Source organism: Sus scrofa, chromosome 3, assembly GCF_000003025.6.
Source record: "Sus scrofa isolate TJ Tabasco breed Duroc chromosome 3, Sscrofa11.1, whole genome shotgun sequence".
Taxonomy (NCBI): Eukaryota; Metazoa; Chordata; class Mammalia; order Artiodactyla; family Suidae; genus Sus; species Sus scrofa.
The window spans coordinates 16,501,569-16,528,948 of NC_010445.4; the positions used below are offsets into that span (position 1 = coordinate 16,501,569).

A 27,380-nucleotide genomic window follows, 5' to 3' on the forward strand; every position below is an offset into this window, starting at 1 on the left:
ACAGCCACTATACTATATGTAGAGAACTGTACTGCTATTTTTCCAGAGAAGACATTTTCCTTCCAGTCCAATAATAAATTAATAAAATGTAGTTCCCAGTAACAATACCTAAAATGTGGAGCATTCTTGCTATCAAATCTTATTCTAACATTTTAATTAAATAGATGTTTACTGAGCATATAAATGAGTATGATTTATCATTTGCTGTCAAAGAACTAGCAACTTAGGGGGGGAAAGACAAGAAATTACATGTACTACGTGATGAAATTAAAAGAAGATCATAAAAAGGTATGAAAAAGAATACAAGTTTTTCTAGAAAGGATTGCATTCATGGGCTTATAACAGGATATATGCAGAAAATAATACTATAAAGAATCTTAGAATATAAGTAGGACTCCTATTGTGAGACTGAGGAAAGAAAGAGTGGTGGTTTTTTTTTTTGGTCTTTTTACCTTTTGAGGGCCGCTCCCACAGCATATGGAGATTCCCAGGCTAGGGGTAGAATCGGAGCTGTAGCCACTGGCCTACACCAGAGCCACAGCAACACAGGATCCGAGCCTCATCTGTGACCTACACTGCAGCTCACAGCAATGTCGGATCCTTAACCCACTGAGCCAGAGACGTCCTCATGGGTGCTAGTCGAGTTCATGAACCGCTGAGCCACAACGGGAACTCCAAGAAAGAGTGTTTTGAGCAGAGAAAATAAGAAGAAGTCTCAAAGGGGAAAAGGACAGCATGTATTCAGAGAACATTAAGCAATCAGCTTAACCAAAACGCAGGGGAACAACAGTAAAGGAAACCAGAAAAACAGAAATGAATAATCTCAAAACGTAAGTAACCTAAAAAAGATGTGCTAAAATCTAACGCATGAAACTCTTCTGCTACATAAATATAAGAAAAGGCTGGAGGAAACACATCTACCAAGACAGAGTAGAGCCTCTAAAAGTCTGATCTTCCATGAAATTAACAAATACACTGGCAAAAATGGTCAAAATCAGAAATGTGAAAATTTAAAAAAGCTTGCAACAATCCAAGAACCATTTATTCATGAAAAACAGCCAACTTTCAGTAAGCACAGCAAGCTTATGGCATTTCTTCTTGCCCTATTTCCCTCTTCCCAACGATCTGCAAACATGACAGCTGTGAATAACAGCATCCCAGTAGCCACTTAAGGGAGCAAAAGAGGTTAGGAGCTCCTTCCAAAATCACCAGTTTTCCAAAGAATTGTCACTATTTAACCCATCTAGCAGCTCACTAGAAAAGCTCCATTCTCAAGGCTTATCTTTATTGGGCCTGAATCTGAGCACGCTCAGTGTGATCAGTTCTTATACCCAGGGTGTTTGTCAAAATAATGAGGCAACTTTTTAATACCACAGCCGTCCACAGTGGCAATAACAACTAGAGCAAGCAATAAATTGATCCAAGGTCTTAAAAGGAAAACTAAGGAATAAGATGTACATAGAGGGTTTAGAAGAGCTCCAACATATTTTTAGGAATCCATGCAAATGCCCAGGGAAGACCTAGGAAGGCTCTATTCTATCATCTCTGGCTTACCTTAAAGTTCTATACAAAGAAGTAAAGGTGAAGCCACGGTGTAAACTGCTGGTGCATGAAGGGAGCCACAACACATATAAACACACACACACACACACACAGAGCCCCTCAACAAGGCTGGGAGACTTATGGGTTCAAGACATTTAAGGAAATCCATCTAATCATTAGCTAACCAAGAAGCAAATTATGCTGAGATTTCAGTGGTTACACAGGACAAAGAGTACAGACTACAGAATTATTCCAAAGAAAGAACAAAACAAACAGCAACAACAAACCCTGGAGATATGGTGATTTCCAGAGTAGCTACATTATATCATTTAAAATGTCTGCTTTTTAGCAAAAACTAAGAGACACACAAAGAAACAAGAAAGTATGATTTGATCTGGCTATAAGCTATGGTGCAGGTCACAGACATGGCTCAGATGCTGAGTTGCTGGGGCTGTTGCATAGGCCAGCAGCTGTAGCTCCAATTCAATGGGAACTTACACATGCCATGGGTGTGACCCTAAAAAGCGTGAAAAAAAAAATCTATATAGAAATTATAGAGTTGAAAAGTACAATGATTCAAATGAAAAGTTCACTAGAGGAGCTCAGCAGCAAACTTAAGCTAGCAGAAGTATCTGTAAACTTAAGGGTAAACTGATTTTCCAGTCTGAAGAAGAGAAAGGAAAAAGAATGAACAAAAATGAATCCAGCCTCGGATATGTGGGATATCATCAAGCACACCAAAATATGCAGTATAGAAATCCCAGATGGCGAGAAAGAGGAAAAAATCAGATTAATATAAATAAATGCCTGGAAACACCCTAAATTAAATGAAAGACACTAATCTAAACAACCAAGGAACTAGATAAACACCAAGTAGGATAAAATCAAAGTGAGTTACAGCTGGCCACATTATACTCAAGCTGTCAGAAACCACGGACAGAGAATCTTGAGGGCACCAAGAAAAAAGAAACTCATCACATACAAAACCCTCAGTAAGATAAAGAGCTGGCTTTTCATCAAAAGCACAGAGCCCAGAGACAGGCAGATGACATAGTCACAGTGCTAAAGGAAAAAGACAATCAACCAGGAATTCCATATCCAATAAAACTATTCTTCAAAAAATGAAGGAGAGATTAAGACAGCCCTAGTAAATAAAACCGAAAGAATCCACCACTGGAAGGGCTGCTGTACAAGGAATAAAAGGAGTCCTTAATGCTGAAATGAAAAGACATTAGACAGTAACCCAAATCCATCTGAAGAAATAAACGGTACCAATAACGATAACTATACAGATAAATACAAAAGGGAGTAGAAACATATTTTTGTTTCTAACTCTTTTCCTGTCTGAATTAAAAGAAAACTGCAGAAAGCAATAATTATAAAACTGTTGATGGGATTTTAATGTAAAATATTCAGTTTGAATGACAGTAAGAACACAAAGAAGGGAGAAATGAAAAGAACTCTATTAAAACAAAGGTTTTTCATAGTATTGAAATTAAGTTGGTCTATTAGTCCAAAGTAGACTGCACTAAGATATTAACAGTAATCACCAGGAAAATAAAGAAAGTTATAATAAAAGAAATAACAAGCTAATTACAATACACACTGGACAAGGACCTACTGCAGAGCACAGAGAACTCCATATTCTGTAATAACCTATTTGGGATAAGAATCTGAAAAAGAATGGATACACACACACACACACACAACCGAATCACTTTGTTGTATACCTGAAACTAACACAACATTGTAAATCAACTATGCTTCACTATAAAATAAGAATGAGTTCCCTGCTGGCTCAGTGGGTTAAGGATCCAGCACTGTCACTGCTGTGGTTTGGGTTGCCTCTGTGGCATGAGTTGAGTCCCTGGTCTGGGAACTTCTACATGCGGTGGGTGTGGGCGAATAATAATAACAACAACAAAATTAAAAACAAAATACATACTGGAAAATATTTAATACAAAAGAAGGCAGTAATGGAGGAACAGAGAAACCAAAAAGACAAAAGACATAGAGAAAACAAATAGCAGGAGTTCCCATTGTGGCTCAGCGGGTTAAGAACCAGACTAGTATCCATCAGGGTGCAGGTTCCATCCTTGGCCTTGCTCAGTGGGTTAAGGATCAGGTGTTGCTGCAAGCTGTGGTATAGGTTGCAGATGCAGCTTGGATCTGACCTTGCTGTGGCTGTGGCGTGTTGGCAGCTGCAGCTCCAATTCAACCCCTAGTCCAGGAACTTCCATATGCCGCAAATATGTCTCTAAAAAGAAAAAAGTAAACAAATAGTGAAATTTTTCAATCTTCAACACAAAACCTAATATACCAGTAATCACAGTAAATATAAATGGATTAAACACTCAAGAGGTGAGAACTAACGGGATGGACCAAAACAAAAATAAAAAACAAACATCAACCAAAATATGCTTTCTACAAAACATACTTTAGATTCAAAGACTAAAGGGAAAGCAAAAGGAGGAAAAAAATCTATCCCACACAAACAGTAACCAAAAGACTCAGATACTATGTGATATAAAATAAAAACCGCTACTAGAGACAAGGAACATTTTATAATTTCAAGAGGGAAAATCTGTCAAGAAGATTTAACAATTATAAACACATCCCCCTAATAACAGGTCCCCCAAACATAACAAGGAACAACTGACAGAACTGAAAGGAAAAATAGACAACTGAACAATAATAGTTGGAGACTTCAGTACTCTACTTTTAATTAATAAGTTGTTTTTATCTAAAACAACCATTCAAAAGATGAGCAAGGAAACAGAAGGCTTGAATAATGCTAAAACTAGATCTGGGAATCATCTATAAAACAGTCTAAGCAACAATAGTAGAATACATATTGTTTACTTTTTCATTTTCTGTCTTTTTAGGGCCCCACCCACAGCATATGGAGGTTCCCAGGCTAGGGGTTGAATTGGAGCTATAGCCGCTGGCCTACACCGCAGCTCACAGCAACACCGGATCCTTAACCCACTGAGCCAGAGACGTCCTCATGGGTGCTAGTCGAGCCATGACAGGAACCCCTATATTGTTTTCAAGTGCACATGTAACATTCTCTAAAATAGGTAGTAAAAGAAGTCTGGATAAAGAGTCTCCTTTGTGGCACAGCAGGTTAAGGATCCAGTGTTGTCTCTGTGGTGGTGCAGGTTTGATCCCCAGCCCAGAGCGATGGGTTAAAAGGATCCAGAATTGATGCAGCTGTGGTGTAGGTTACAGCTACAGCTCGGATTCAATCCCTGGCCTGGGAACTTCTATATGCCACAGGTTCAGCCACTATAATTAAAAAGAAAAGAAGGAGAAGTCTCAGAAAATTTAAAGGATCAAAGTCATACAAAGTATATTCTCCAACAACAATGGAATGAAATTAGAAAACAATGACAGGAAAAAAAAAAAAAGCTTGGGAAATTCACAAAGATATGAAAATAAACACCATTCCTCTAAATAACCAATGAGTCAAAGAAAAAAATCATAAGGAAAGTTAGAAAATACTTTTGAGATTAAAAACACAAAACTTATGGGATGCAACAAAAGCAGCAAAAGCCATGCTATGTGGAAAATTTACAGCTGTAAACATCTGTTTTTTGTTTTTGTTTTTTTTTTTTAATTTCCTAGTTCCCATCATGGCTCAGAGGTAACAAACCCAACTAGGATCCTTGAGGATACAGGTTCAATCCCTGGCCTCACTCAGTGGATTAAAAATCCAGTGTTGCCATGAGCTGTGGTGTAGATCGCAGATATGACTCAGATCCCAGGTTCCTGTGTCTGTGGCGTAAACGGGCAGCTTTGGCTCTGATTTGACCCCTAGCCTGGGAACTTCCTTCCATATGCCACGGGTGTGGCCCTAAAAAGCAAAAAAAAAAAAAAAAAAAAAAAATCTCTTGTAATTCCCACTGTGACATGACAGGATCAGCAGCATTTCCTCAGTGCCAGGACACAGGTTCATCCTGGCAGAGTGAGTTAAAAGATCCAGTGTTGCCACAGGTGCAGTGTAGGCCATAACTGCAGTTCAGATCTGACCCCTGGTCTGGGAACTTAATATATCAAGGAATGGCCAAAAAAGAAATTAAACAGAGTTCCCATTGTGGCTCAGTGGTAAAGAACCCAACTAGTATCCATGAGGTCTTGGTTTGATCCCTGGCCTCACTCAGTGGGTTAAGGATCTGGCGCTGCAAACTGCAGTGTAGGTTACAAATGCAGCTTAGATTCAAGCGTTGCTGTGGCTGTGGCAGCTGCAACTCCAATTTGACCCCTAGCTGGATCTTCCAGAGGCCTCGAATGCAGCTCTAAAAATAAATAAATAAATAAAATTTAAAAAGAAATTAAAAAAAAAAATCTCAACATGTTATACACACATCAGGTTATACATCAACTGTATCTGAATTTTTATGAACAAAATCAACAACTTAACTGTCCACTTTAAGAAACTAGAAAAACAAACTGAACCCAAAGCCTGCAGGCAGAAGGAAATAATTAGACTATAGTTAAATAAATACAATAGAAAATAATAGAGAAAATCAACAAAACAAAAAGTTGATTCTTTGAAAAGACCAACAGAATTGACAGTCATTTAACTAGACTGAACAAGAATGAAAGAGAAAACACTCAAGTTACTAAAATCAATAATTACAACCAACTTTACATAAATAAAAATGAATATAAAGGATTATAGGGAATACTATTAACAATTATCACCTAAAAAATTACAAAACCTAAATGAAATGGACAAATTCCTGGGATACACAAAGTACCAAAATCAACTCACAAAGAAGTAATTTGCAAGAGTCCCCATCATGACTCAGTGGTAATGAACCTGACTAATACCCATGAGGATGCAGGTTCAATCCCTGGCCTCACTCACTGGGCTAAGGATCTGGCGTTGCCGTGAGCTGTGATGCAGGTTGGCAGCTGCAGCAGCAATTTGACCCCAACATGGAAACTTCCATAAGCCACCTGTTCGGCCTTAAAAAGCAAAAAAGGAAGAAGAAGTAATTTGCATAGAGCTATAACAAGTAAAGAAACTGAATTAGTAGTCAAAAACTTCCAACAAAAAAAGGCCCAGGACCAGATGGCTTCACTACTGAATTCTACAAAACATTAAGAATGAATACCAACCCTTAACAAAATCTTCCAAAATACACAGGAGATTGGAACACTTCCCAACTCATTCTAGGAAGCCAGTTTTCCCTGATTCTAAAACCAGACAAAGACAATACAATAAAACTACAAACAAATGTTTACTACCTAAGAGCAAAAATCTTCAACAAAATACCAACAAGCCAAATCCAACAACATATACAAAGGATCACACACCATGACCAAGTGAGATGTATCCCAGGCATGCAAAGTGATTTCAACATATGAAAATCGATTAATGTCAAAAACCATATTAATAGAACAAAAGGCCAAAAACCACATAATAATCTCAATAGGCACTGAAAAAGCATCTGACAAAATCCAACACTCTTTCATGATAAATACTATGAATAAACTAAAAATAGAAGAGAACATTCTCAACCTGAAAAAGGACATCTAAGAAAACCCACAACTAGCGTCACATTTAACAATTCCCTCTAAGATCAGGAAAAAGACAAACCATCCGCTCTCGCCATTCCTACTCAGTATCATACAGGAGATTCTACTCAGGGCAATTAGGCAAGAAAAATGAAAAAAGCATCACAATTAGAAGGAAGAAGTAAGATTATCTCTCTTCAGAGATGACATATCACGTATAAATAATACCCTAATAAATCACTAAAAAACTATCAGAACTATTAAAAGAGTTCCATATGGCTTTAAGATACAAGACTAACATAAAGAATTCAATTAGGAGTTCCCATTATGGCTCAGCAGAAATGAACCCAACTAGTATCCATGAGGACGTGGGTTAGATCCCTGGCCTCGCTCAGTGGGTTAAGGATCTGGTGTTGCTGTGAGCTGTGGTGTATGTCACAGAAGCAGCTCCAATCTGGCATTGCTGTGGCTGTGGTGTAGGCTGGCAGCTGCAGCTGACTCAGCCCCTATCCTGGGAACTTCCATATGCCATAGGTGCAACCCTAAAAAATAAAATAAATTTAAAAAACATGCTAACTGAAAGAAACCAATAACAAAGAACTACATAGTATCTGATTATGTTTACATGAAATGTCCAAGAGAGAAATCTATATAGAGAGGAAAAACAGATTAGCAGTTGCCTAGGATTGGAGAAAAGGACAAGTGGGAAAGTTGGGAGTGATGGGTAAGGAGTGTGCAGGTTCTTGAAAATGTTCTTAAACTGATTATAGTAATAAGGGTTGCACAACTCTAAATATGCTAAAAATATTTTACATGTTAAATGAATAAATATATAGTATGTGAATTACAGCTTAATAAAGCTGCTACCAAAAAAAAAAAAAAAGAAAGAAAAAAAATGTAGTCTGGGACCTACACACTAAACTTTTTAGGGCAATTGCCTACTAAAATAGAAGGCTTTTTTAAGTTGAAGTGTACTTGACTTACAACGTGATTTTTTTTTTTTTTTTTTTTTTGTCTTTTTGCTGTTTCTTTGGGCCGCTCCCGCGGCATATGGAGGTTCCCAGGCTAGGGGTCAAATCGGAGCTGTAGCTGCCTGCCTACGCCAGAGCCACAGCAACTCGGGATCCGAGCCGCGTCTGCAACCTACACCACAGCTCTCGGCAACACCGGATCGTTAACCCACTGAGCAAGGGCAGGGACCGAACCCGCAACCCCATGGTTCCTAGTTGGATTCGTTAACCACTCACTGCGCCACAACGGGAACTCCCTACAACGTGATATTAATTTTAGGTGTACAACGCAGTGATTTAATATTTTTATACATTACAAAATGAAGACAAAAAGACAAAAGGACAAAAAAAAAAAAAAAGGGAGTTCCCGTCGTGGCGCAGTGGTTAACGAGTCCGACTAGGAACCATGAGGTTGCGGGTTCGGTCCCTGCCCTTGCTCAGTGGGTTAACGATCCGGCGTTGCCGTGAGCTGTGGTGTAGGTTGCAGACGCGGCTCGGATCCCGCGTTGCTGTGGCTCTGGCGTAGGCCGGTGGCTACAGCTCCGATTCAACCCCTAGCCTGGGAACCTCCATATGCCTCGGGAGCAGCCCAAGAAATAGCAACAACAACAACAACAAAAAAGACAAAAAGACAAAAGGACAAAATGATCACTACCATAAGTTATCAGCTATCACCATACAAAGTTATTAAAATACTATTATTTCCTATGCTGTACATTATACCTACATGATTGATTTTATAACTGGAAGTTTGTAACTCCTCATCTCCCCCTACAAAATAAAAGACCTAAATAGGATCCAGGATCTCCTAACAAAGCATCAAAAATGTGCAGGATACAATCAAAAGTCATTCACCATACCAAGAACCAGGAAAATCACAACTTGAATAAATAAAGACGATTAACACCAAGATGAATCAGATGTTGGAATTATCTGACAAGAATTTTAAAGCAGCCATCATGCTTTAATGAGCAGTAAGATATACTCCTGAAACAAATGACAAAATAGCAAACCTTACCAAAGAAAAAGAAGATACAGGAAAAAAAAGATAGAAGTTAGAGAACTGAAAAATACAATAGAAAAACAAAAGCTCACTGGATGGGCTCAACAGCAGAATGACAGAAATTGAAGAAACACTGTAAATCAACCATAATTTTAAAAAAGGAAAATAAAAAGAATATGACAGAATTCATATTCTTCCTATTGCAACTTGAATTGCAATAGGAATTGCCCAACCTGAACAACAGAGAAAAAAATAGTTCAAAAGAAAAAAGGAAGAAGAGGAGGAATGGAGTTCCCGTCGGGGCTCAGCAGTAACCAACCCAACTAACTATCCATAAGGACTTGGGTTTGATCCTTGGCCTTGCTCAGTGGGTTAAGGATCTGGCATTGTCATGAGCTGTGCTGTAGGTCACAGATGCGGCTTGGATCTTGCGTTGCTGTGGCTGTGGTGCAAGTCAGCTGCAGCTCTGATTCGACCCCTAGACTGTGACCCTCCATACACCAAGAGTACAGCCCTAAAAAGCAAAAAAAAAAGGAGAAGGAAGAGAAATGAGAAGAAGAGGAAGAAGGCCTCCTGCCATGGAGGACAATAACAAAGGACCTGCCTTTTTGTTTGGTATTTTTTTTGTTTTGTTTTCTTTTTTTTGTCTTTTTGCCTTCTCTAGGGCTGCTCCCTCGGCATATGGAGGTTCCCAGGCTAGGGGTCTAATCAGAGCTATAGCCGCTGGCCTACACCATAGCCACAGCGACGCCAGATCCAAGCTGCATCTACAACCTACACCATAGCTCACAGCAACGCCGGATCCTTAACCCACTGAGCAAGGCCAGGGATCGAACCCACAACCTCATGGTTCCTAGTCAGATTGGTTAACCACTGAGCCACAATGGGAACTCCCGGTTTTCTCTTTTTTTAAGGCCGCAGCTACAACATATGGTAGTTCCTGGGCCAGGGGTCAAATCAGAGCTGGAGCTGGGGCCTACCTCACAGTCACAGCCACAATAGATCCTTAAACCACTGATCAAGGCTAGAGATCAAACCCATATCCTCACAGAGATGTCAGGTCCTTAACCCAATGGACCACAATGGGAACTCCAAAAGATCTACCATTTGTATCATCAGTCACAGAAAGAAAGAGTGGGGCTAAAAAATTACTCTAAGAAATAGCTGAAAACATCCCAAATTTGGCAAATGACATTAACCTATGTTTTAGGAAGCAAGAGAAGGATACACCCAAAGAAATTCATGCTGAGGCACCATAATTAAACTGAAAACTGAAAGCAAAGAAGAAGCCTTTAATGCAGCAAGAGAGAAAGGATACATTTGCTATAGGGGAGCATGAACCCAATAACAGAAGATTTCTCATCTGAAATCATATTTTTCAAATGCTGAAAGTAAAGACCAGTCACCCACAAATTCTACTAAGAGCTGACAAAATCCTAAGAAAACTAAAAAAACAAACAAAAAAACCAAACAGGAATTCCCACTGTGGTACAACAGGATCAGCAGCGTCTCTGTAGCATTAGGACACAGATTCGATCCCTGGCCCAGCACAGTGGGCTAAAGGATCTGGTGTTGCCACAGCTCTGGTGTAGATCACAACTACCACTCGGATCCCTGGCCCAGGAATCCATATGTGGCAGGGCAGCCCGCCGCCATCCCCAAAAATAAAAGAAGAAAGAAAAGAAAGAAAGAAGGAGAGGGAGGGAGAGAGAAAAAAGCAAATAACTCTACATTTTATGTCTTAGTTCTGAGGAATTATAAAACATGACATCAATATATGAGCAACTACAAGTTTTTCCTATTACAAAATTTTCCCCTCGCCCTCACCAATATAATTCACAAAGGTAGATAACTTTATTGCATATTCCCTACTTCCTTTACTTCTCTAAATTAAAAAGCAATAGTTCTAGAGTTCCTGCTGTGGGGCAGTGGGTTAAGAATCCAACTGAAGTAGCTCAGGTCTCTGCAGAGGTGCAGGTTTGATCCCCATACTGGCCAGGTGGGTGAAAGGATCCAATGCTGCCACAGTTGTAGCAAAGGTGGCAGCTGCAGCTCAGATTCAATCCCTGGCCCTAGCCCAGGACGTTCCATATGCCTCGGATGAGGCCATTAAAAAAAAAAAAGTAATAGTTCTGCCACTGTTCCAGATCGTTTATCAATTTGACACTTTTTGTTCTAGTTAAAAATTCCAAAATTCTAGTTAAAATGAGAGCTATTTGTTTAAAAAAGATACATGCACCTAGAACAGAACCCTGCAGCCACCACCCCCACCACCACCACTGCCAAGTACAAAACGGAGCAGCTAATGATTAGGGCAATGAAGTCACCAATTTGGTGTCTGATGCACAATCCTGAGTTGTTTTACAGATACCATAACTGCCACCGGAGGGGAAAAGCTAACTGCATGATGACCAGTCTATTGCCATGACATAAGCTGTTCCAACCTGAGCACTACTAAATCTATGGCTACTACGATTCTAAGAACCGGCCTCAAGAGAATAGGATTAACATTACTGCTCAAAATAATGTATATCTTTGTGGGATTCAAAAGAATTGTAGCTTGCTTTGCCCTTATATGTAAGCTGGCAACTAAAATAGTCAGCAAAGAGATGCTACAGACCCATGTTGATATCTCCCACCCTGAGAATAGGGCACCCTATGTCAGCATGAAGAAGTTACAGAAGTCACACCTTTGCCCTCAAGTCCATAGAAATAGGATGATGTCCTGACAAGTAGGGATTTGTAAGCAGCTCTTTGCAGGAAATCACCCTCAGCAGGAAGTCCCTCTTCTTGTCACTTTAGCAAAGCTGTACTGTAACTTTTATTTATTTTATTTTACTTTATTTATTTATTTATTTTTTTTTTTTTTGCCTTTTCTAGGGCCGCTCCCTCGGCACATGGAGATTCCCAGGCTAGAGGTCGAATCGGAGCTGTAGCCGGCGGCCTACGCCAGAGCCACAGCAATGCTGGGATCCGAGCCGCATCTGCAACCTACACCATAGCTCACGGCAACGCCGGATCCTCAACCCACTGAGCAAGGCCAGGGATCGAACCCGCAACCTCATGGTTCCTAGTCAGATTCGTTAACCACTGTGCCACGACAGGAACTCCTGAATTGTAACTTTTAAACCAGGCACCCCATGCTCTACACATCTACCACCCAGGCACAACTTTCAAATCTTTTTTTTTTTTTTCATTTTTGGCCACCCAGCAGCATATGGAGTTCCTCCTGGTCTAGAGATCAGATCAGAGCCGTAGTTGCGACCTTAGTCTAAGCCACAGCTGCAGCAACACTGAATCCCCAACCCACTGTGCTGTGCTGGGGATAGAATCTGAATCCCTGTGCCCACAAGATGCCACTGATTCTGTTGTACCACAGCAGGAACTCCCAACTTTCAAATCTTTTAATCACATAATACCTTGCCTAACTTGTCAGTTCTTTCCATAGATCAAAGAAATAGAAACGAAGAATAAGTAATTAACAGATGATCAGATCTCTTCTCGGCTTCCCCTTCAGTATCTCCCAAACTGTACAACTAAACTGTGTGAACAAGACAACATCTAAAGGAAGTTGCCAAGGGGTTGACAAGCCTGCACACAAGTCTGCACACAAATGGCCCCCATCTCAATGATTAAGTGAGCTCAATTCCCTGTTTCCCTTTAAAACCTTTCATGGCCAAGCAGAATCTTCAGAGGTGAGTCTGTGGGGGATGTTGAGTCCACCATCTCCCCAGATTGCTGGTATTCTAATTAAAGGCAACTTTTCTATCATCATCTAGAGCACTGATCAATCTGAGTACTGATTTTGTAAGTAGTGAGCAGCAGGACCTGATTCATTTGATAACATGCCTCAACCATATGAAATAAAACCTATTTTAAACAATATCTGCTAAAGAGGAAGGCTAAATGCACTTCTATAATACCGTCATAGCTTAACCATCTTAAAAGCCAAAGCATAAGAGCAAATGGATTTCTCTGAATCCAATCTGATTTATAAAGAGTGTGTGTGATTTTATTTTATTTTGTCTTTTGTCCTTTTAGGGCCGCACCCACAGCATAGAGAGGTTCCCAGGCTAGGGGTCTAATCAGAGCTACAGCTGCCAGCCTATTCCACAGTCACAGTAATGTGGGATCCAAGCCACATCTGCGACCTACACCACAGCTTAGGGCAACGCTGGCTCCTTAACCCACTGAGCGAGGCCAGGGATCGAACCTGAAACCTCGTGGTTCCTAGTCGGATTCGTTTCCACTGCACCACAGCAGGAACTCCAAGTGTGTGTGCGTTTAAAACAAGAATGACTGTGCAAGTATGACTAGTGACCTGTTAAACACCCAAAAAGGAAATAGCTGGTCAGCTTGCAAAACTGTGAATTCAAGAGATGTTTTATATTATTTACCAACGGATTCATTCAACCAATTCTTTTTCTTGACTGCACCAGCGGCATGTGGAAATTCCCCAGCCAGGCATCAAACATGCACCACTGCAATAACCAGAACCATGGCAGTGACAATGCCAGATCCTTAATCTACTGCACCACAGGGGAACTCCCTATTCCATCAATTTTTATCAAGTTTCTAAAATATACCATGTACTATGCAAGGCAGTGATGAAAAGATAAATAAGGCATTATGATAATATTAGAAGTATTATAGAGTAGCATATACTAGGTCTTCATCCTTGGTTCCCAACATAGAATCCCTAAAACCCTTGGAATTTCTTGATGGGGTGAGAAGAATATCTTTTGTTACCCATAATAAGGCCCTTTCAACCATATCTGGGAAGATGGGGGCTGGCTGCCAGAGGAACCAATGCCCGACCTCTGGAAAGGGGAAAAAAGCTAGACTGAGCTCATCACCAGTGGCTAAGGATTTAATCAAGCTACAGATTGAGCTCATCACCAGTGGCTAAGGATTTAATGAAGCCCCCATAAAAACTCTAAATAAACGGGTTGAGAGGGCTTTCAGGGTGGTGAATACACTGAGGTGCTGGGAGGATAGTGAGCCCAGAGAAGGCATGGATGCTCCATACCCGTCCCACACCCCTTGCCCTATGCATCTTTTTCCTTTGGCTGTTCCTGAGTTGGAGCCTTTATAATAAATGGGTAATGGTAAACAAAGAGCTTTGGAGAACTATTCTACCAAATTACTGGCCTGAGGAAGGAGCTGTGGAGGCCTCAACTTATAGTCGGTTGGTCAGAAGTGCTGGTTACAACCTGGGACTAGTGCCTGGTGTCTGAAGTTGGGGGGAGTCTTGCGAGACTGAGCCCTTAATCTGGAGGGTCTGTAGCAAGTCCGGGTAGTAATAATAAAGTTGAATGGTCCAGAGAGTTGAAGAACTGCTTAACGTAAGGGGAAACACTATATATTTGGCGTCAGCAGAAATGTGAGTAGCGTAAGAAACAGCAGTTTACCTTTAGACATAATCCCGAAATCTCAAGGAAGTCCTAGTCATGAGAAAAATGGGCTCATGAGAAATAACTTAGATAAAATGTGATAAGTACTTTGGTAGGTACATGTACAAAATTTCAGGAAAGTAAGCCACTAACCATGCCAATGAAAGTGACATTTATGCTGATTTTTAAAGGATGAGCTAAATGCCATTTACAGTTCCTCAGGGCTCTCATTCCCTCTTGAAGCTCTCAGCCCAGTTCTCAGCCCCAGCTGTATATTACTGCCATATGAGAAGCACTTTTTAAATGAAAACGTCTGGCCCCACACCAGACCAACAGAATTAGAATCTCTGCTAGGTCCTGATCCCCTCATCCTAAACTTTAATAAAAGTTCCCCAAGTGGTTTTAAAGTAGTACCTGGGTTAAAAATGACTGACTCTGTTCAAGAAAAACATAACCCAGGCCTCAACCAATCTTTTGGCAATGAGGGGAGAAAGAAAACGATTTCAATAGGAACAAAAGGATCCATGATAGACGTAACGCTAGGAGAGAAGAAGAGGATTCTAAGGCTTCTAGGGTGAAGACCTTAAAATAGGAAGAGTGTTTATGGATGTGTTTGAGGCAGCTATGAGCAAGCAGAGGGAAGAGAAAAGAAAAAATAACCAAGTGTGAAGTACTGAGCACCCAAGTAGAGTTATCCTACAGAGAGACAAAAACGAGAAACACCTGAAGTTCAAGAAAAATGGGGACTGAATATACATCTTTGAAAACCATAAAAACACAGGTGCTACCTGAAGTGATGAAGAGAAGTGTAAACACACAAGGAAATCAGAAGACAGAGAAAAAGAACAGAAATCGAAACCCTAAGGAAGACCACATTAATCTGAGGGGAAGCACATCAAGGGAACGTTTTTTATTTGTTTTGGATGCTGCAAACTGAGCATGTGTGCTGGCTGCGACAAACATGAGAATATAGAATATGAAAGATGTTAGCCTTAGAAAGAAGGACCCTCCTTCTCTGATGAAAGCAGCTCAGAAATCAAATAGGTATAAGTACACAGGAAAATGACAGACTCTTAAGAAATCAGGACTGATGCCCAGCAATTTCTTCTGTGAAGTAGGAGGCAAAATAAGCCATGCAGAGAAGTCAGGAGTAGGACAGAGAGAGGAAGGAGAATGGTCAAAATCCACAGACAGCCATTTAGGTTTGGGTACATAAAAGGAACCCAGAGGGTTAGTCAAAGCATCTCCAGGCAGTGCGAGTAAAGTCGGGATCGGAACTTTAGAGCAGCACCAGAAGCTCAGTTACATGACTTCCTCCAGCCTGCCATGGAGATCCCAGGAGCAGAAAAAGCCAAACTGTTTGATTCATCCAGGCTTGGAAACCATCAGAGCAAATGTGGCAAGAGTGGCTTGAAACCCGTAATAGTGCTTTTATAAATTTAAAAAGTCAAACTTATTTTACTCTTTTTAAAAACTGGCTATAGCTATTTCCTCTAATAGCCAAAAAGGAGGAGGAGGGTGTGTGGCCAATTCCTCTTTCCCTCTTAAAGAACCTGTCAGAACATCCATGCCTAAACATTCTAGATCCCTTCAACAGTTGATTCCAAGAAATCTAAGCCTGATTCCCCCAGGCTCTTAAAGGATGAAAATTCACTGCAGCCCTTAACTTTCCAGCTGGAAATAAAGACCTGAAACACTGCTTACAACCAATACTGCTTCAATTAGGAGGCAGGGGCTCTTTCTTCCCTAAAAATAAAAGTTCAGGAAACACTGTAGATGGGGAGCGGGGGTTAAGAGAGCAGTTACACTGCAAACCCCGTTAAGAATCTTTTACAAAGCCAGTTAATATTATACATGACACAAATATAGAATTCAGTTCTTCGGGATGAATGCAGTGTGTAAATAACTGATAATTTAATCTCTTCATCACACTTGGAGTTCACTAATTCGTCCTGCCATCTCCTACACCACTCTTAAGGTAGGTAGATGCATCAATCCCATTTGAATACTGAACCACCATCTGGAGAGTACCAAGGCCTGGAAAGAGGACGAGGGTAACCCGCGTGAGCACCTACCACGTACCAGCCCTACTGTGTGCCAGACTCTGGGCAAGACACTTTACATCCTAGGGGTGCAGTTCATTTTAAAGACGAATTAAGATGTTAACAGCCACAGATCGGCATTAAGGAGAGTAGGAGCATCTGAAGGTTTAAATGTAAAGGAAAAAGAAATGTTAGCGACGGTGGTTAACGAGAAAGTGAAGGGAGAAGAGGCGAGTTGGGAAAGGAAGGCATCTGGGAGCAAAAGGGCAAAACCCAGGGACACACGGCGTGCTGGTGGGGGTGGGAGGGCGCGAGTGAAATGTAGAGAGGACGCGGTGTAGGGGGCAAGGACAGGGTGAGTCTGAGCAAGGGAAGCCCGGGCAGAGGTGAGGGCAGAGGTCGATCCGGAGGGGCCTGGGCATCTCATCCTCGGAAGGCGCCCCGACGGACTGCGGGGGCTGGGAACCCCTGCCGGCCCTGGGAAAGGGAGGAGAAGCAGGGAGGGGGCGGGAGAGGGCGCGAGGCCGACCACGGCGGGGGCAAGCTAGGCGACGGGGAAGCCCAAGACCCGAAAAGGCCGGCGTAGGGGGCAGGCGTGCGGGAGCAGGCGCCCGGCCCGGCTGGGACGCGGGACTCCGCGTTGGGAGGTTGGGGGCGGGGGGGCTGGACAACTGCCCGGGAGCGGAGGGGAGATGTGCGGGCCGGAACGACGAGGGCCGAGGGACGCCAGGACAGAAGCGACCGGGACAAGGAGCCAGGTGGGTGACGGCGGCGGGAGGACAGCGGGGCCGGGACGGCGCTCCGAGCGGAGCCGCAGCGAGCGCGGCGTCCCCCTTACCTGGGATGAGTGAGGAGCCGCCACGCCGCCTCCCCAGCATCCTGGGCTCAGCCGCTTCTCCCACCGGCCTAGGTGGGGGCCATTCCGCCCACCTCGGGAGCCTGCCCTCACCGCCAGGAGCCAGCGGCTGCCAGCCCGGCCCGGCCCCGCGGAGCAGCGCCGACGCGACCCGCGCCCGCGGCCGCCTCAGCAGCGACTCCCGCTATCGCCGCTTCAGTGCCTGCCTCCAGCCCCCCAGGCGGGCGCGGGATCACACGCGTGCGGCGATTGGCTGACGGGCGCCCGGCCCCGGCGATGTGTCGGCCTCTCGGATTCGTGGGTTCCTCTGGCTGCCCTTCGAGGGGGGCGGGGCTCGGCCTCGCGCCAGGTCCAGCAGGCGCTGAAGGGCAGGGTGGGTCTGACGTGGGGGCGGCTGGAGCGGCCGTGCGTCCCTGCGTGTGCGCGCTCCCCGTGGGGTTCCGGGGCCGCCACCTGCCTGAGCCGGTTGTTACCGAGCAACGGTGCGCGCGACCTAGACGGAGGGGAGCAGCGGACAGGTGGCGATCCACGCATCCCCACCCCCCCCAACGTGGGTGGCCCTCATTCTTGAAACCCTGAGACCAGACAAGAGAACGGGTTTTTCCAAGAACCACCCCCATTGTTTGTCCCTGATTCGAATCAAATTCGCACATTACATTCCACACCAAAGTGTAAATGAGTGATTGTAGATTCTGTCTCCATCACAGGAGCGAGAAACTGATACTTGAAAAAAGTGAAAACTAGTAAAGGAGAAAAGGGCAAAGAGCAGGGAATTGGGAGAGGGCTGAAATTTCACAACTGAAAAATAACTGTTAGGGAGTTCCCCGTTGTGGCGCAGTGGTTAACGAATCCTGACTAGGAACCATGAGGTTGCTGGTTCTCTCCCTAGTCTCGCTCAGTGAGTTAAGGATCCCGTGTTTCGGTGAACTGTGGTGTAGGTCGCAGATGCGGCTCAGATCCCACATTGCTGTGGCTCTGGCATAGGCCGGTGGCTGCAGCTCCGATTAGACCCCTCCATATTAGATAACCTCCATATGCCACAGATGAAGCCCTAAAAAGACAAAAAAGATCAAAAAAAATAAAATTACAATTAAAAATAACTGTTGGAGTTCCCATCTTGGCTCAGTGGAAAGGAATCTGACTAGGAAGCATGAGGTTGCCGGTTAGATCCCTGGTCTGGCTCAGTGGGTTAAGGATCCAGCTTTGCAGTGAGCTGTGGTGTAGGTGGCAGACCTGGCTGGGATCTGGCTGTTGCTGTGACTGTGGCTGGCAGCTGTAGCTTTAATTAGATCCCTAGCCTGGGAACCTCCTTATGCCCCATGCAGCTCTAAAAAAGCAAAAAACAAAAAAACCCACTGTTCATGTTCACAATTCATTCCTACAGGTATATCCACACTGGGATCTCTCAGCTATTAATTCAGCTCTATGAATGTAGATTTGAAAAAGCATGGGCTCAGGAATGTAACAGCTATGTTCAAAATTCCTGTCCACCATCTTAAAATGAGTTTTGTATTCTATAGGATAAGTTCGGTAGAATATGTATCTCGGAGAGTTGCTATAAAGAGCAAGTGAGGTCGAAGCTCCCGTCATGGCTCAGTGGTTAACAAATCCGACTAGGAACCATGAGGTTGTGGGTTCGATCCCTGACCTTGTTCAGTGGGTTAAGGATCCAGCATTGCCCTGAGCTGTGGTGCACAGTAATTCATAGTAGCCAATAAAGTAAAAACAACCCAGGTGTCCAACAATTGATTAAAGGATAAGTACATATGGCATATCCATTCAGTGGAATACTCTTCGGCCATAAAAAGGAATGAAGTTCTGATATATGCTATAATGGGAATGTGTCTTGAAAATATCATGCTAAGTGAAAGAAGTCAGTCACAAAAGACTACATATGATATGAGTACATTTGTTTGAAATGCCCAAAGTAGGCAAATCCATAGAAAAAGCAAGTACATTAGTGGATGCCTTGTGCTGAGAGGGTTGGGGGGAAATGCAAAGTGATTGCTAATGGCTGTGGGATTTTTTTTTTTTTTTTGAGGGGGAGCGATTGATGAAAATATTCTAAAATTGACTGGTGGTAGTTGCACATTCTGTGAATATCCAGAAGGAAAAAAAAAAAAAAATCATTGACGTCTGTGCTTAAAGTAGGTGAATTGCAGAAGTTCCCCTCGTGGCTCAGTGGGTTAGAACCCAACTAGTATCCATGAGGATGCGGGTTTGATCCCTGGCCTTAGTGGGTTAAAGATCCGACCTTGCCGCAAGCTGCAGCGTAGGTCACAGATGCAGCTCAGATCTGGTATTGCTGTGGCTGTGACGCAAGCCAGCAGCTATAGCTGCGATTTGACCCCTAGCCTGGGAGCTTCCACATGCTGCAGGTACAGCATTGAAAAAAAAAAAAAAAAGCAGGTGAATTGTATGGCATGTAAATTTTATCTTAATAAAGCTGCTATTTTAAAAAAAAGAGCAAATAAGTTAACAAAACTCTGAAAGCCCTGGGCTATGGTGCTGCTCTAAGGACATAGACTCAGTATATCCGTTTTCTCTTTATTGGTTTGGCAAAACCTTAAAAGCAATTTGATCTGAGGAAATTTAAAGAAATATCCACCATGAGATTTTCCTTTGGAACATTTAAATCAAATGAAGAAGATGATCTGATTTGACCCAAGCTGCTCGGGAGCAACAGAAATGGACCACTAGGATTATAAACCTCATCAAAAGAAAATGAGCAACATCAGGAAGTGGTGCTGGGTAAACCTGACAGCCCCATGCAAATCAACGAAACTGTAACACACCCCCACACCATGCACAAAAATAAATTCAAAGTGGCTTAAAGACTTAAACGTAAGACAAGACGCCATCAAACTTCTAGAAGAGACCATGGGCAAAACATCTCTGACATCAACCTTAAAAATGCTTTCTCAGGTCAGTCTCCCAGAGCAACAGAAATAAAAGCAAAAAGAGACCAATGGGACCTAATCAAACTGACAAACTTTTGCACAGCAAAGGAAAACAAAAAGACAATTTACAGAATGGGAGAAAATAGTTTCAAATGATGCAACTGACAAGGGCTTAATCTCTAAAATATACAAACGACTTCTACAACTCAACAGCAAAAAAGCCAACAACCTGAGGGAAAAATGGGCAAAAGACCTGAATAGACATATTTCTCCAAGGAAGACATTCAGATGGCCAAAAAGCACATGAAAAAATGCTCAACATCACTGATTATTAGAGAAATGCAAATCAAAACTACCATGAGATACCACCTCACACCTCACACATCATTATAAGTCCACAATAACAAATGCTAGAGGGGGTGTGGTGAAAAGGGAACCCTCCTGCACTGTTGCTGGGAATGTAAGCTGGTACAACCACTATGGAGATCAGTATGGAGGTAACTTAGAAAACTAAATATAGAACTACCATATGACCCAGCAATCCCACTCTTGGGCATATATCCAGACAAAACTTTCCTTGAAAAAGACACATCACCCGTATGTTCATTGTAGCACTATTCACAATCGCCAAGACATGGAAACAACCTAAATGTCCATCAGCAGATGAATGGATTAAGAAGATGTGGTATATATACACAATGGAATACTACTCAGGCATAAAAAAGAACAAAATAATGCCATTTGCAGCAACATGGATGGAACTAGAGATTCTCATACTAAGTGAAGTAAGTCAGAAAGAGAAAGACAAATACTATATGATATCACTTATATCTGGCATCTAATAGACGGCACAAGTGAACCTTTCCATAGAAAAGAAAATCATGGACATGGAGAACAGACTTGTGGTTGCCGAGGGGGAGGGGGAGGGAGAGGGAGCTTGGGGTAAATAGATGCAAACTATTGCCTTTGGAATGGATAAGCAATAAGATCCTGCTGTATAGCACTGGGACCTATCTCTAGTCACTTATGATGGAGCCTGATAATGTGAGAAAACGAATGTATATATGTATGTGTGACTGGGTCACCTTGCTGTACAGTAGAAAATCCACAGAACACTGTAAACCAAGTATAATGGAAAAAATAAAAATCATTTTAAAAAAGAAAAAAAAATGAGCAACATCAGGAGGGAGAAAGCAAGAGGAAAGGGAAAGGAGACAGCATTCCACTGGCTGATTCTAGCACCAGAGGGCTGCACGCAGTCATTTAACTGGTTTGTTTTTGGTTTTGTTTTTGTTTTTTTGGCTGCACCTGCGGCATGTGGAAGTTCTCAGGCCAAGGACTGCATCCAAGCCACAGCAGCCACCTACACAGCTTCGGCAAAGCTGGATCCTTAACCCACTGCACCTCAGCAGGAACCCCTTAACCAGTCTTTTAGCATTAAGTAAGAAGTGTATCCCATTCCATTTCCTGCATGCTAGACCCCTTCAGAGAAAAATAGCTCACCGTGCCCTGAGGAATCTTGAAGCCACAGCCAGCACCATGGGGAGCACTAATCCCTTAAACACGGCCTCTGCCAGCCTCTCCCCAAAAGCCAGATATGCAGCTCTCTGAGATGACCTTCACAATGCTCAGAAAATACTTTGCTTACCTACAAGACCTGGGGGGGGGAAAAAAAAAAAAAACCCATGGCAGGATGTCTCCCTGAGCAAGACAGCTTCATGTGGGCCAGGGACCACACTGTCTGTAAAACACAGACCCAGGAGTTCCCACTGTGGCTCAGTGGGTTAGAACCCGACTAGTATCTATGAGGATTCGGGTTTGATTCCTGGCCTGGTTCAGTGGGTTAAGGATCCGGCCTTGCCACAGACTGCATGGTAGGTCGCAGTTGAGGCTCGGATCTGGCCTTTCTGCGGCTGTGGCGTAGGCCCGTGGCGTAGGCCTGCCGCCAGAGCTCTGATTCAGCCACTAGTCTGGGAACTTCCTTCCATATGCTGCAGGTGCAGACCAAAAAAATTAATTAATTAATTAAATTAAAAAACACAAAAACAGCCCCAACAAGTAGCCGATTGATCTGAAGCAAAGCTCAGGGTCGTATGAGAACAAGTTTTTCTGCTTTCTAAATCTGCCCCCAACCCATATAGCACATGTTAAGAAAAAAGAAAAAAAAAAAAAAAAGACTGAAATACTCATAAGTGAAAAGAACAGAATTAAAAACAGTGTATTTAAATTGTATTTTTTCAGGTACACACAGGCACTGCATGCATGCTTGCGGTTTTCAGAGTCAAGCTCCCAAAAGATGCCCAGTGGTTAACTGGCACAGTGGTTGTTTCTGGGAGGGAATCTGAGGGATTTGGGCACAGAAGTGGGAAAGACATTTGTTTTTCACTATAGTACTTTTAGGCACTTTTTGCAATGTTGTGCCCTGTGCTTGGATTACCTATTTAAAATGAATAAATACATTTTTTTTTCCTTTTTTAAGGCTGCACCCATGGCATATGGAAGTTCCCAGGCTAAGGGTCAAATCAGAGCTGCAGCTGCCAGCCTACACTGCAGCCACAGCAACGCAGGATCCAAGCCAGATCTGCAACCTACATACAGCTCACGGCAACACCGGATCCTTAACCCACTGAGCGAGGCCAAGTATTGAACCCACGTCCTCATGGATACTAGTCAGGTTCATTGCTGCTGAGCCACAACGGGAACTCCAATTCCATGAGTTTTGCATAGAATACAAATACTCGGAACACTCTGGATCTATTTCCCCCCCCCCCCCGCCAGCTTTACAAACTCTTCCGAGTGATCAGCTCAGACACAGACAGTCTCACCTGAGAGAGTAGACAGATTCATCCCCTGACCAATAGGCAGCTCAAAGGGCTCAGAGACTGTTTCTTCCAAACAGCCTGACAGACCCAAGAAAAGAGAGGCAGAGGACAAGTGCTCACTGATGCCCCAGCGAATACCCAAAAGCTGGCGGCTTCTTCTAGTTCACCCTTTGCCCAGCTTCTGCCTCAAGGAGTCCTCTCCCAGCGGCAAGGCTTGGCTGAGAGTAAGCCAGGACATCTGACCACAGTCCTCTCACCTCCTGGAAGAAGAGTTTCTGTGCCACCCCCCTAAGAACATCCAGGCTTGGAGGAGAACTAAAGAAGCAGCCCAGTCCTCCAATACTTTTATTTGGGGGAGGGAAGGGCGTTGCTGGCTTTGCTTTGGTTTCTGGAAGGACATCCTCCTTCACGGCACGTCCATCCCAGGATCTGGCATGGAGAGAGGATGCTGGTGGAGGTGGGAGGGTGGCAGGGGCAGGGAGCCCCTCAGAAATGGAAAATTGGGGGTGAGGATCAAGCCAGGTCCTACGTTTTTTATTCTCTGTCTTGGCCCAAGGGAGCTGGAAACGAGGGTCAGGAGAAAGGAGCTGGGACCCAGGAAATGGAGAGGACAGGCTGCCTTTGCAACACCCGGGAAGGAGCAGAGATCCTTCGGAGAACACAGATGTGACCTGGGAGGAAGGGGACAAGTGGGGACGAGGAGTTCCCAAGGGGAAGGGCAGAAACGGTGATGACAGAAGATGGTTCGTCCCCCCGACCCTCCATCCTGTCCCCACCGTGGGGCTTTGGTGCTGGTTGAATGAATGGATGGGTGAGTGAATGGATAGACGATTAGCAGAAGCTGTGGCTGTCAGTGAAGACGGAGGCAGCAGGGCAAAGCAGAGAGAGACATGGGGAAGAGACTAGGAGGGCACTCGGGGGCCAGCCTGGAAGGGCAGGGATACTCCAGGTGAGGGCCAAAGACCCTTGATGGGGAAGTGAGGGTTAAACTTTCACTCCACTTAAAGTGACCCCCAAATCCCTGGCCGATTTGAGATAAGATGAAACACTTACCTGCCACCAGCATCGAAGAGCCCATGAACTGCAGGAGACACCTCACGATTTTCTTGAAGCTTGTGGGCTAGAGGGATTTAAGACAAAAAGAAAACGGTGATACAATGTAAAGAAAAGGGGGAAAAATGAGCATGCCTCTTCACTTTCCCCACCCCTAGATCCAGGAAGACTGGCCAGGTCAGTCCCCTCCGCCACATCAGCATTTTAAAATGAGAATCCAGCCCAGCCTATGAGCAGGCATTTTCCAAATGGCTACAGAATTCCTGCACCTTCCAAAAATACCTCTTCATGCAACTCCTGCCAGGGAGGGAGGGCCCCATGCCCAGGCTGGAACCAACCAATTGGGCTTCCTGAGCCCAGGAGTTGCCACCCTCAAGCTCTGCGGACCCCAGAGACAGGAAATACCCACTGCTTCACAGGTAAACCTAGCCAGACAGCTACTGATGCCGAGCTGAAGACCGGAGCAAAGCAACCTCTGGTTCCACTAATGACAAAAGAGATTAGATGACTTTCAGGAGTAGTTTCCAAACCTCACTTGGCATAGAAACCACCTGTGCAGCTTTTAAAATAGATACCAGGCATCTGGTCAGTTTTATGAAGCAAAAGCTCTTGGGGGAAGTTCCCGTTGTGGCTCAGTGGTAATGAACCAGACTAGTAACCAAGAGGATGCAGGTTTGATCCCCAGCCTTGCTCAGTGGGTTAAGGATCTGGCGTTGCCCAGAGCTGTGATGTAGGTTGCATAAAAAAGAAAAGCTCTGGGGGAAGGATCCCCCCGACTCCCAAGGGAAAGAGATGGGGATTGTGACTGGGAGGTGGCACCGGGGGAACTTCAGAGAGGCTAGTTGATAATATTCTGTTTCCTGACCTGGGAACTGACTGGTTTGTTCATTTTGTGAAAATTCAGCAAATTATAGCCACATGTACACCCTTCTGTATGTTTGTTACATTTTTTTCTTTTTTAGGGCCACACCTGCAGCATATGGAAGTTCCCAGGTTAGGGGTCAAATGGGAGCTGTAGCTGCTGGTCTATGCCACAGCCACAGCAACACGGGATCTGAGCCATGTCTGTGACCTGCACCTCAGCTCACAGCAATGCCAGATCCTTAACCCACTGAGCAAGGCTAGGGATCAAACCTGCACCCCCATGGATACTGGTCGGTTTCTTAACCTGCTGAGCCACAACAGGAACTCCCCACTTTATTTTTTTAAAAAGCTCCCCTGCTAGATTTCAGAACCACAAGTTGGAGGTTCAGGATGAGGGGTTTAGGTTATACACAAGAGAGAGGCTGGGTGCTTTTGAGTATTGGCTGGAGTAGCTACAGGGTCTGCCTTTCTTTTTAGGCAAGTCTCTGACCCTCAGGGGAGAAAACTCCAGAGAGCAGAGAGGCCGGGATGGGAAGTGCTCCGGGGAGGAGCCAAACTTCTCTGCTCATGGATGCTGACCAGTGACACCAGTGCAGACCTGTCCTGCTCATTGCCTCTTGAACAGGGCACTCGAGCCTCCTGTGATCTATTTCAAGAGGAGCATTTTCTCCTGCAGCTTTGCCTTATCCTCTGTGGTTAAAGAGGCTGCAGAGGCTACCAGCTTCTTGCAGTCCTCCCAGGTCCCTTTCCTAGGGTGAGCTGCTTCTTCAAAATAGCATTCGTTTACCAACAGGATGGGAAACATTTTTTCATTCACATCATCTATGTGTTACATTTAGTTGTGGTATCACTTTAGTCTCTTATGCTGTGGTCCATGCTCGGGTTGGAAAAGAATTTTCAGACTCAGAGCAGGGTGAAGAAAAGACAGCTTTATTGAGGCAAGAAATGCTGCAAACACAGCAGGCTGACTTCCTGCTGATCAGAGAGGGCCCCGACCCTAGCTCATGGTCATTCTTTTCTGTTTTTATAGCCCAGGGACAGAGGCGAGAGAGGAGAGGTCTTACAATGCACTTGCTGAGCTGATGATTGGTTGAGGAAAGAGGGGTTTTCTGATACACTTGCTGGTTGGTTGGGGGGTGTATAATGCCCCTAATAGGGGCACGGTGAGGAATACGTCAGATGCCTTTCCTGGTAGGGGGCAGGAGGAGTAGACCAGGTTGCTCAAAGCAGAAAAGAGGGCTCAGGAACTTTGTAACAATTACAATGAGATAGGTGGGATGATAAGTGTCTGGTAATTCTTACCCCAGCCAGAGGCTTTTTGAGTTTTATCTCTTTGGAGAGGCCTTGAAGTCCCACATCTTTATATTATGGAAAAGTTTCTCATTCTCTCATTCCTGAGGCATCCTGGTTATTTGTAAAACAGCCAGCAACTTGACTTTGTCTGCTGTCTCAGGTTATGCATTTGGGGGGCAGGAAGGCCCCAAGGGGGGGAGGTTGTTCCTTTCTCACAACATGGCAGCAGGAGGCGTACATGAGGTCAATTTGTCCCATCAGTGCTGAGGTTAACTATGACCATCTGGTTAAGGGGGTATCTGCTGGGTTTCTCTACTGAGAAGTTTTTCCTTTTGAAATTATAAGTAATCTGTCAAAATGACTTCGTATTTCAAAGACTGTGGAAATATCCTGTTCCTCTCTGCTGATGATTCCTGCCTGGCCCTGATGTGCCTGCCAGTCATTCAAGGAAAGTGGAGCTGGCTGGTGTCCTGGAGCTGAGGTCACAGAACTAGGATGTGCAGGGAAGGTAAAGCAACAGGGACAGGAAACTGTGCAGAGAGGAAGGTAGGTAGTCCCAGTGCTATGCTGGGAGCTGAGCTGCGGCTCACCGAGGTGTGGGTGACAGGCAGACCATACCCACCCCCTCGGGGCTGCCTCAAAGGTACAAGCCCTTCTTCAGAACCCTGACCTGCAGAGGGGGACCCGTTTTCAGAAAGCAGGAAATTCATCCTTTCCTCCTTGTTCCCTGGTGGCCCCTGGTGCTCAGAAGGGGGAAATGCCCCAGAAGCATTATTTCCAGAGTATTTCCAGGGGCCCAGAGAATCTGGGCTTCCAGACCTGTGAGCCTGGCCTGCCCCTCCCAGCCAGCCTCCCCCACCCCACCCCACCCCCGTCCCTACCAGCCTTCTCCACTCCTTACAAATATTTGCTCTGCAGTTGGACACAACCCTGGGCTGGCAGTGGCAGTGGAAAGTGGGGGAGGGGGGCACACCCACAGGACACACTCAGCCTGGGACAGGTCGGCCACAATTCTTGTATGACGGACAGAAGGCTGCTTGTTTTCTGTGGCTAACATAACAAATGCTCACAAATAA

The 27,380-nt window shown here is 44.1% G+C and overlaps 1 protein-coding gene across 4 annotated transcripts in view; it reads right to left on the bottom strand.

Moving 5' to 3' along the window:
• TPST1 (tyrosylprotein sulfotransferase 1) overlaps positions 1-24,220 on the bottom strand; it is a 118,182-nt gene extending 93,962 nt beyond the window's left edge. Inside the window, exon 1 of one of the 4 annotated variants that reach the window (XM_021085683.1) lies at positions 24,148-24,220. The gene's annotated coding sequence lies outside the window, so the exon portion shown is untranslated. Of the gene's footprint in view, positions 1-452; positions 675-1,554; positions 1,651-17,354; positions 17,603-24,147 lie in introns of those variants that run through there. The other 3 variants (XM_005662003.3, XM_021085684.1, XM_013995569.2) reach the window with 3 other exon arrangements.